At 47.1% G+C, this 9,543-nt stretch overlaps 1 long non-coding RNA gene across 1 annotated transcript; it reads right to left on the minus strand.

Moving 5' to 3' along the window:
- Window positions 1-2,464: 2,464 nt before the first annotated feature.
- Window positions 2,465-5,828, minus strand: LOC119873004. Its single transcript, XR_005362898.1, has 3 exons — window positions 5,762-5,828; window positions 4,394-4,559; window positions 2,465-3,114 (listed from the first exon to the last, which is right to left on the minus strand). It is a non-coding gene; the product is annotated as an uncharacterized LOC119873004 (long non-coding RNA).
- Between the last annotated feature and the right edge of the window lie 3,715 nt (window positions 5,829-9,543).

Below are 9,543 nucleotides of genomic sequence, written 5' to 3' on the forward strand. Positions count from 1 at the left end.
TTGCCTCAGTTGGTTCCAGTACGTATACCCTACAGGGCCTGGTTTTGAGCTTAGGAAACAAACCACTCCCATCATGATGAAATGCGGCATCACGTTTACTTATTAATGATTTATATCCCATCTGTTTCCCGAGAAACTTGGAAGTAGCTTTAAAATGAATACAATAAGAGAGAGACACCTGAATGATAGGGAGACTAGTCAAGGTGATATTAGATCATTGAAAATTGAAAATCAACTGACTCTGGAAATAACAAGATAAATGTGTCTTCCTTACAAGCCAGGTCTTTATTTTGGGACAATATTTAGTGTTTTTTACATTGGTCTTTTGATGCTTTTTTTCCCCCTCACTGTCCCTGGGCGTCTGGCTTATAGCTGAGATTGGTTTTGAGGAGGGACTGCGATGAACTCATGGCCCCTCTTTTCAGGGTTGCAAGACGCTTTTCAGCTCTGCCCTGTCGGGCTCATCGCTGCTCCTCTGCTGGACTACAAATCTCCTTCCACAGCCTGATGTTAAGACGAAGATCATATCCATGAACAAAAACCACCCAGTAGAACTGCCCTTATATGAAAAACCTGAGTTAACAAGACAGAGGGGGATGGTCTAACTTGGTGATGGGGCAAGAATCCCCACCTGGCTCCTTTGGCTGATGGCCTCGACAAGTCACTCAATGGTTCTGAGCCTCCATCGGCTCATCTATGAAATGGGATCATTGAGCCCAGATACCCTGGGTGGGTATGAGAGTTCGATGACACAAAATGCCCTCAGAGGGGTAACGTGTTACATTAGATGGCTGAACAAGGGCAAGTGTATCGGGGTACTGCCCTCAGTACCACCCAGGGATGGGGGACCCAGAGCCTGTGGGAGGGTAGGGATGGGGATGGACTTCAGGGTCAGGGCTCTTCTTGGAGGGAAGGCCAGGGTAGTCTCACAATATCCCAAGGAAAGCCGAGTTTTGGGGACCACAGTCTCCCTGCTACCTTCTCCACTCAGAAGGCATGTGAATTACAGGTGACCTGCAGGTCGCTTCTGGGATCAGGGGGGACTGGGAGCTTATCTCTGGGTGCAGGATTCTGGGGACAGGAGGCAGCTGGGAGCCTGGGCTGAAGCCCAGCCAGTGCAGGCAGGGGGTCTGTGGGCCAAGGAGCACTAGGACCTCTGTAAGATTTGTATTCCAGAAGCCTCTCTGGCCCATATAGGCCAATTCTGTGCTGATTCATAAAAGGGAAGGGAAAAACCCCCCTAAGTTCCAGGTTCCAAAGGAACAAATTTGCAGTAAGTTTAAAAAAGAACCAAAGCCAATCTGAACTGGAGAAGGGGTTTCCCCTAAACTGTCCCTCCGCATACTCAGCAATCGACAAAGATGCTGAGAAAGCGCGGGTAGGTGGCCTGGGTGGGGACGGGCAGCTGGGGCTTCATTGCCAGGCTGATGGTCCATGGCCCCTTCCCACAGGCTTCTCTGCCGTCACCCCTGAGAAGGGTGACATCAGCCTCTACCCCGTGGTGCAGCACGCCACTGCACGAAAACAACAGAGATGTTTGCCAAGGAGAAAAAAATCCCCGTGACCTTATCATCCCATCAAATCAACTGTTTTCATTTTTCTGGGCTTCTTCCATTCCAGTCTTCACCGTTTGATCATAGTTCCACTGCCCTTACCATCTTAACTGTCTTTCTCTTCCTTGACATGGGGTGATGTTGGGCAAATTCCAGTTTCCTCATCCGTGCAATGGGAAACTCACAGCACCTATGGCATAGAGGGGTGTGAGTCTGGTATGAGATCATCCCCGTAAAGTGCACGGTACATAGTAGGTGCTTAGCAAACGGTAGCTGCAGTTATGATTTCCGGCAGCACCTCTTTGGTTTTCTTTTTTTTTTTTTTTTTTTAAGATTTTATTTATTTATTTGACAGAGTGAGTGAGCATAAGCAGGGGGAGCAGCAGGCAGAGGGAGAGGGAGAAGAAGACACCCCAGTGAGCAGGGAGCCAGACACGGGACTTGATCCCAGGATCCTGGGATCATGACCTGAGCTGAAAGCAATTGTTCAACCAATTGAGCCACTCAGGTGCCTCTCTTTGGTTTTCATAATACATACTATTGCACTATTAGAATTTTTCAACTTTTTTTTTTTTTTTTTTTAATTTATGATAGACACAGAGAGAGAGAGAGAGGCAGAGACACAGGCAGAGGGAGAAGCAGGCTCCATGCACTGGGAGCCCGATGTGGGATTCGATCCCGGGTCTCCAGGATCGCGCCCTGGGCCAAAGGCAGGCGCTAAACCGCTGCACCACCCAGGGATCCCCAGAATTTTTCAACTTTTTATATGTGTTAATGTGATAAAATTGGAACAACTTATTTTTTTAAGACTTTATTTATTTATTCATGAGAGACAGAGAGAGGCAGAGACACAGGCAGAGGGAGAAGCAGGCTCCATGCAGGGAGCCCGACGTGGGACTCGATCCCCCGACTCCAGGATCACACCCTGGGCCGAAGGCAGGCGCTAAACCCCTGAGCCACCCAGGGATCCCCTGGAACAACCTATTTTAAAAGAAGCCTGTTCATGGTGAAATATCTTTTATGATTAGCCTTTAAAGATTGGCATTAGCAGACACACATGCGCCCCACTCTTCTGTACCTGGGGGACCCAGTATGTGCCCATGCTCATTGTGACCTGAGAAAATTCTGCTGGGGCACTGGGTGGGGGAGCCTCATTACAGCTGAGGCCTTTTCTGGCCCTAGCGGACAGAAAAGCAGGGCATGTTGAGACTGCCTTTCTTCAACTGCAGAATCCACCCCCACCCCTGTTCCTGTGATAAGGCTCCTGGGAATCCCAGGGCAGCTGCCCACTCTCGGTGTCTCTTGGAAAAGTGACCTGTCATCCCCGGTGCGGGGAAATCCAAGTGCTGGGCCTTCTCTATCAGGCAGCAGAGAAGGGGCAGTGTTGGGAAAGCGCTAATGGTGGATCTTTGCGTAGGCGAGAGGCTGAGTTGGAACATGTGCTGCTGGGGGCTCTTTCTGATTTCAATTGTGGTTTTGGCGAGCCAGAGTCTCCCGGGATTGATGTCTACTGCAGGTGTCCTTGCGGCATTTCCCGTCTACCTAGGGCACATCCAGGAGGCTGATGGAAAAAAGGAAATAACATGTAGAGTTTAAGACTCAAGACGATCACTCCAGACAAGGCCTCTCTCGGCCTCTGTCCTCTCATCGGTGCCACACAACCTGCAAAACGGACCAGTTGTGGAATTCAGTTATTCTCAGCTCTGGGGAGGGAACTGGGAGGTCGCTGGACATTTGCTCTGGAGACTGGTCACATGACCTAAGAGCTCCTCGCCCCCTTGGACTCTACACCTTGGTCGTGGCTTCATCAGTTCACTGTGTGCCTGGACTGCGCTGGGCGCCGCAATGACCAAGATGGGGCCCCACCCTTGGGACCACACAGTCAACTCCAGAGGAGAGACAGGATGCTGCCTGTGGTCATATTCACCATGGCAGTGGCTGCGGTCCCCCCGAGTGCACCGAATGCAAAATCTCATGGAACCCTCCGAACGGCTGCATGATGTCTACCCTGGTAATATCCTTATTTTTCAGGTGAGGAAGACAAAGGTGCTGAAGCATGAACTAATCTGCCCCAAGTCACAGAGCTCGCAGGTGGCACAGCTGTGATTCCATTCAGTCATCAGGCTCTAGATCCTCCCCCACAACCCCCTCCTTTCTTTTTTTGGGCAAGGGGGTGGGGGGCTATCGTACAACTTTCTTGATTTCATTTAACACAATTTCAAATTAAGTCTGTGCATAGATGGCCATAAGAGATAGCTCAAATCTCAAGGTAGAAGGGTTTCCTTTTGTGGTACCCCTCTGAGTACTTTCAAGGCTCCTCCAGTGTGCTGACATGTGGCATTTGACACCTTAAGATTTTATCTAGGGGCACAGAAAGCAGCAATATCATCAATATTCACAGCCCCAGGTGTGTGAGGTTGCCTTGGTACTGTATTAGACTCACTGCCCAGGCCGGAGGCCCAGGGGCAGGGGGTGGGGGTGGGGGCAGTTGGTTAGTGATTTTTTTCTTTGTCTCTAATCTTAGTTGTCATTTTCTTGGTTACCTGTCCTCATCTCCCTGTTCGATATTTCTTCTCCTCCTTCGCCCCCTAGTCCTTCCCCTTCTTCACTTACCACTTCCCCTCCTCCTCCTCTTTCTCTTCTTGTATGAAGTATCAAGATATTGGAAAATACTTAGGACCTCTGTTCTCATCTTTCTTCACACATTTAAGTAATGGAAGCTGGCCAATTTCCAGTCCCACAATGGTCCAAACAGACATGCGATATCATTGGTGAGATTTATTTAACATGAATAAGGTTTGGCAACGATCCTGGTACCAGCAATAGAGGCTCAGGCTTACATTTTCCAGAATTGTAAGGCCTTGCGCCATAAAGCCAGTCAAGGTCCAGATGTAGCAGGGAAAGTACAGATGTTACTTGCATCATCCAGAGCTGATAGGCTCCCAGGTGTGGGAGGCCTTCTCCTTTTGCAAATCCTGTGAAACAGCCAGTCCATTCTAGATCATTCTGCAATGAGAAGAGACCTCAGCATAGACAAGTTGCATCTTCAGAGTCCATGCTCTTAACCAATGTACATAGTACATTTTTCACCTTGAAACAATTTATAATGAGACACAATGGGAAAAACAACTGTGTTGCACAGACTTTATATTCTACAGAAATTCCAAGGAGTTGGAGATTAAAACTTTCATAGACTCAAAGTTTTAAGGCTCCACATAGATCAAATTTCCTCAGCCCATCGAGGAAACAACAGAGGCTGGATGAATGGTACCCTCAAGGTCACACAGCTAGTTAGTTGGTGGCAGAGGGAGAACCAGGTCCCTGGTGACTGATTCTAAGTTCTTGGCCCTCTCTGTCACACCACATGACCAAAGCACATGTGGTGAGAAAGCCTCCCCTGAGGAGGAGGAATGTGACCGGGGCCTGAAGGGACAGAAGTGGTGCGAGCACGGCCTTGGAAGAGGGGCCAGGCTCCCTGATGCCAGTTTTAGGCTCCTTTGTGAACACTGACGGTTCAGCTAACTGAACCATCAACTCCTCAATGGTAAGCATTTGTCTCTTCCATTTTCTGCCCCATTGCAGAGTTCCTGATATGGGGCTTGCACAAAGGGATACTTGGGGAACTGGATGAGACTCGATTCTTCACACCCTCTCTGAGATCAGACTCCTTGTTTTAAGAACTTGGCACCAAACAGAAACTCAGCCTATTTCCTTTCTATTTCCTTCTTTACTTCCCATGGTTGATACTTTCGAGAGTGTGTGCCTGAGCCACAACCTCTGAAATGAGCTAGCTGCCGGCAGCCATGTTTGTAAGACCAACCCCAGGCCCGCTGTGAGTGGCTGAGTGGCCCAGGAATGGGCTCCTGACTAAGACGGATCCATGAGAGCCTCTCTCTCAATTTGGAACTGTGTCCCGAGGGGCTCCTCAGCCTCCTCTGATGACGTGAACTGAGGTGGAGTAGTTCAGGAACAGGGAACCAACCATCCATCTTCAGGGATATGGAGGTGGCCAGTGCAGAGATGGAGGGAAGTGAAGCAGATTTTGAGAGGGCAGCAGCAAGGAGAAACCCCAGGACCCTACAGAGAAACCCCGAGAAGCCAACTGCCCTGTGCCTGGGGAGGCCCCTGCCCAGAGGAGGCCTTCACCTCGTTTGGAGACGCCTCCTCCAGTCACACAAGAAGGACAGTCTGTTGCCTGGAACCCTTACCATAGTCTGATGTTATCAAGTTTCTGCAGAAGGAGCTCACTCAGCCAGGGCTCTGACAGAGCCATTAGGGGAAGTCCTTGGTTATGCTTTGTGCTGGAGGAACCACAGTCCGGAAACAGGGCATGTTGTTGAAGGGGAACTTTCTGCTCTTTCTTAAAGGGAGACCCTAGGCCTGGGGGGGTCACAGTTTGACCCAGGCTCCAGAAGGAATGGGACTTCAGAGAAGATGTTAATCCTTTTTTGTTTGTTTGTTTTCTTTGCAAAGATTTTTAGTCAGCGTTCTTCACAGCAGCATGAATGGGAGAGGAGAGACCCCCGTGGTCACTTTAGCCATCACGCTAGGTACTGGAGAACAGAGATGAGAGAATACGTTTCCACCTCACAGTGAGTGAGATGGACATGGGGGTACGATTGCACAGCCATGAGATGTAAATGCCACGATAAAGCAATGCACAAGCAAGAAGGGTCCCTGAAGAACATCCAACCTGGTGGATCAGAGGATGTTTCCTGGCAGGGATGACAGCTGAGTGGAGCAAACAGGAGTTGACCAGGCCAGAGAGGGTAAGGGACAATCCAGAGGAAACGGCGAGTACAGAAGAGCAGTGTTGAGAGACACAATGGTGGCTTCCGAGAAGTACAAGTGGCTGAAGCAGCTGGAGCGTGAAGTCTCTAGGCTTTGGCCAGAAAGCAAGAAGAGTGACCTGCAGAGCTGTGCTCTCCTAACCTCTTTGTGTGCTCCATCTGTTAAATTTTTTTGAGCATGCAAAAAATGTCTATGTATATTTATAACGTAGATATACAACATGTTTACGAAGCAGTATATGTATATATATTTACAAAATACATAATTGCCTTTATAGTAATATGTTAAATATGATTGTAGCTTCTTAATTTCCTTCTTACGTTTTTTTTTTTAAATAAAAATACACACAGAAATTCTAAAATATTCTCCCCACCCCACAGTGCATGTGGAGAACTGCTCCGCAGACGTGATCAGGTCTGGGGCAACCATCTCCTCCTCAGAATCAACCAGATGTGTAGCCGTGGCCTGAGCTGTCACAGCCACAGCTGATAGTCCCTGCGCTGAGTGATTCTGATCATGAAACCTCAGGAGCAACAGCCTAGACTTCTAGAAACCTCTGTGCCTGGTGATTCCCAATCTGAATTTCTGGATGTGCACACCCCTGTGACAGGGCTTTTTTCTTTTTCTGAGAAGGTAGCTGAAATTTGGACCTCATGGCTTGAGGGCGGTCAACAGAAAAATGTAGACCTCACTAGAGCTGCTCTCTTCCTGTCAACCTTCCCTTTTTGTTGCCTCTGGCCTGAGAGTTAGGGCTTCCTGAAGCCCTGGAGCCTCCTCTTGTGCTTGGGGCTGAGCTCCTCCCAGATGGAATGCCTAACTAGGGCTCCCAGAGGACAACCCCCTGAGCTTTAAACAACAGCACGACACCAGTACACCCTATGATGTGTGTGGAGTGGCGACCACCTGAACAGTGCTAAATTCTTTCTAGTCATTTTCTCCTCCAACTCCCACAGCAACACCATGGGTGGCGGGAGAGGGGTGCTGCTCCTAGGATCCCCACTTCTCAGACAGGAAATGGGCATGGGAGAGCCTTACTTCCTTAGGAGTCATGTCAAGGCAGACCCCGGATAGTCAGGATTTCCAACCTCAGGCCTGGCTGCTCTCCCCACAGTAGGAAGGTCCAAGGACTGAACTTTGGATCCCCACCTTCTGTTGCCATGCCTTTGCAAGCTGCCACCCTTCTTAGGTTCTGCTCATCAAGCCAGGACTAGAGTCAGATGCAAAAAGGGTGGCCTGATGGTATTTACTCAGAATTGGTGGGCAAAAAATGATTATGTAAATAAATATTTTAAATGGTAAAAAATTGTTTAAATTATTGCTTTGTTGAGGTATAATTCATATACAAAAATGTACATAATTAATGTGTACATTTGGATGAGTTTGGACATATGCATATATCCTGATAGCACCACCACAGCCAAGGTAATAAATATATCTAGCACTTCCAAAGGACTCCCTGTATCCTCTTGCTCTGTGTGTTTGTGGATGTGTGTGTGTTAAGAACAGTTAACGTGAGCTATAGCCTCTCAACAAGTTTTTTTTTTTTTTAAGATTTTATTTTTAAGTACTCTCTATACATAGTGTGGGGCTCGAACCCACAACCCCTGAGATCAAGAGTCACAGGCTTTACTGACTGAACCATCCAGGTGCCCCTCAACAAGTTTTTAAGTGCACAACACCATATTGTTAATTATAGGCACTATGTGGTATGGTATATCTCTAGAACTTATTCATCTTGTACAACCGTTAACTTTATACCCACTGAACAACTAGCTCTTCTTTCTCTTCCCCCCACCCCCTGACAACCACCATTCTCTTTTCTGCTTAAATAGTTAAATATAATATTTTTTAAAAATGAAACTGTAGGGTGCCTTATAAGCCCAGTTCTTGCTTTCCTGGCAGTGCTTTCCCACCAGGAATGAGGTGGGATAAGCCATAGGATAAATTCATCTGTTGGATGGAGGTAAAAGGAGAAACTTTGTCCACAAGATTACTAGAATGGAGTTCTGTTGTTCTTGCTATAAAAATGACTCATGAATGTGGTAATAAAATTTCAAACAATTATAAAAAAGATAAAGAAAATGTGAAAGTTTTCTGCATCTCTGGGCCTCTACTCATAGACCTACTCTCTAGAAGTAAATGTTTAAAATCATATTTGGGTTTTGTGCTTCTCGTGGTTATGTCCAGAATGGTAAAATATGTTTGTACTTCTCTTCCTCAACTTATTCCCTTTAGATATTATTTAAAGACCACCTCCCACTCTAAATATTAAAGAATTTAATTCAGTTATATTTTACCTCATTTACCCACCTCCTGATTTTTACTTGTATTTTTTTATTTTTGGTCTATTAGTAGTCTTTATCACTTTAGACAATTTACTTAAGTCTGTATTTCTTGGTCTGTCATCTTCTTTTTTTTTAACTTTTATTTATTTATGATAGTCACAGAGAGAGAGAGAGAGAGGCAGAGACATAGGCAGAGGGAGAAGCAGGCTCCATGCACCGGGAGCCCGATGTGGGATTCGATCCCGGGTCTCCAGGATCGCGCCCTGGGCCAAAGGCAGGCGCCAAACCGCTGCGCCACCCAGGGATCCCTGTCATCTTCTATAGAGTCCTTTTTACAGTAACTCTTGCTCACTATATGTAAGTCATTTGCAAGTCATTTCAATGGGATTTTCCTGTCAGTCACACGGGCTCAGTCCATCCTAAATCTAGTTTTAGAAGTAATCTTGGGGGTGCCTGGGGGGCTCAGTTGGTGAAGTGTCTGCCTTCAGTTCAGGTCATGATCCTGGGGCCCTAGGATTGAGCCCTGTGTCAGGCCCCCTGCTCAGTGAGGAGCATGCTTCTCTCTCTCCCTCTGCCCCTTCCCCAGCTTGTGCGCTTTCTTTCTCAAATAAATAAATAAAATCTTAAATAAAATAAATAAAGTAAAATAAAATAATAGAATAAAATAAAATAAAAGTAACCTTGGGGTGCCTGGGTGATTCAGGGGGTTAAGTGTCCAACTCTTGATTTTGGATCAGGTCATGATCTCAGGGTCATGAAACTGAGCTCTACATTGCACTCTGCACTAAGTATGAGTCTCTCCTTCACCCTCTGCCCCTACCACTCCCGCTAATACTTTCTCTCTCTCTCTCTCCCCTCCCAAAAAAAAGTTTAATAGTAATCTTCAGATTCTAACAAAATTGGAAAACCCACTG

The sequence above is a fragment of the Canis lupus genome, chromosome 8 (genome assembly GCF_011100685.1).
Source record: "Canis lupus familiaris isolate Mischka breed German Shepherd chromosome 8, alternate assembly UU_Cfam_GSD_1.0, whole genome shotgun sequence".
Lineage (NCBI taxonomy): Eukaryota > Metazoa > Chordata > Mammalia > Carnivora > Canidae > Canis > Canis lupus.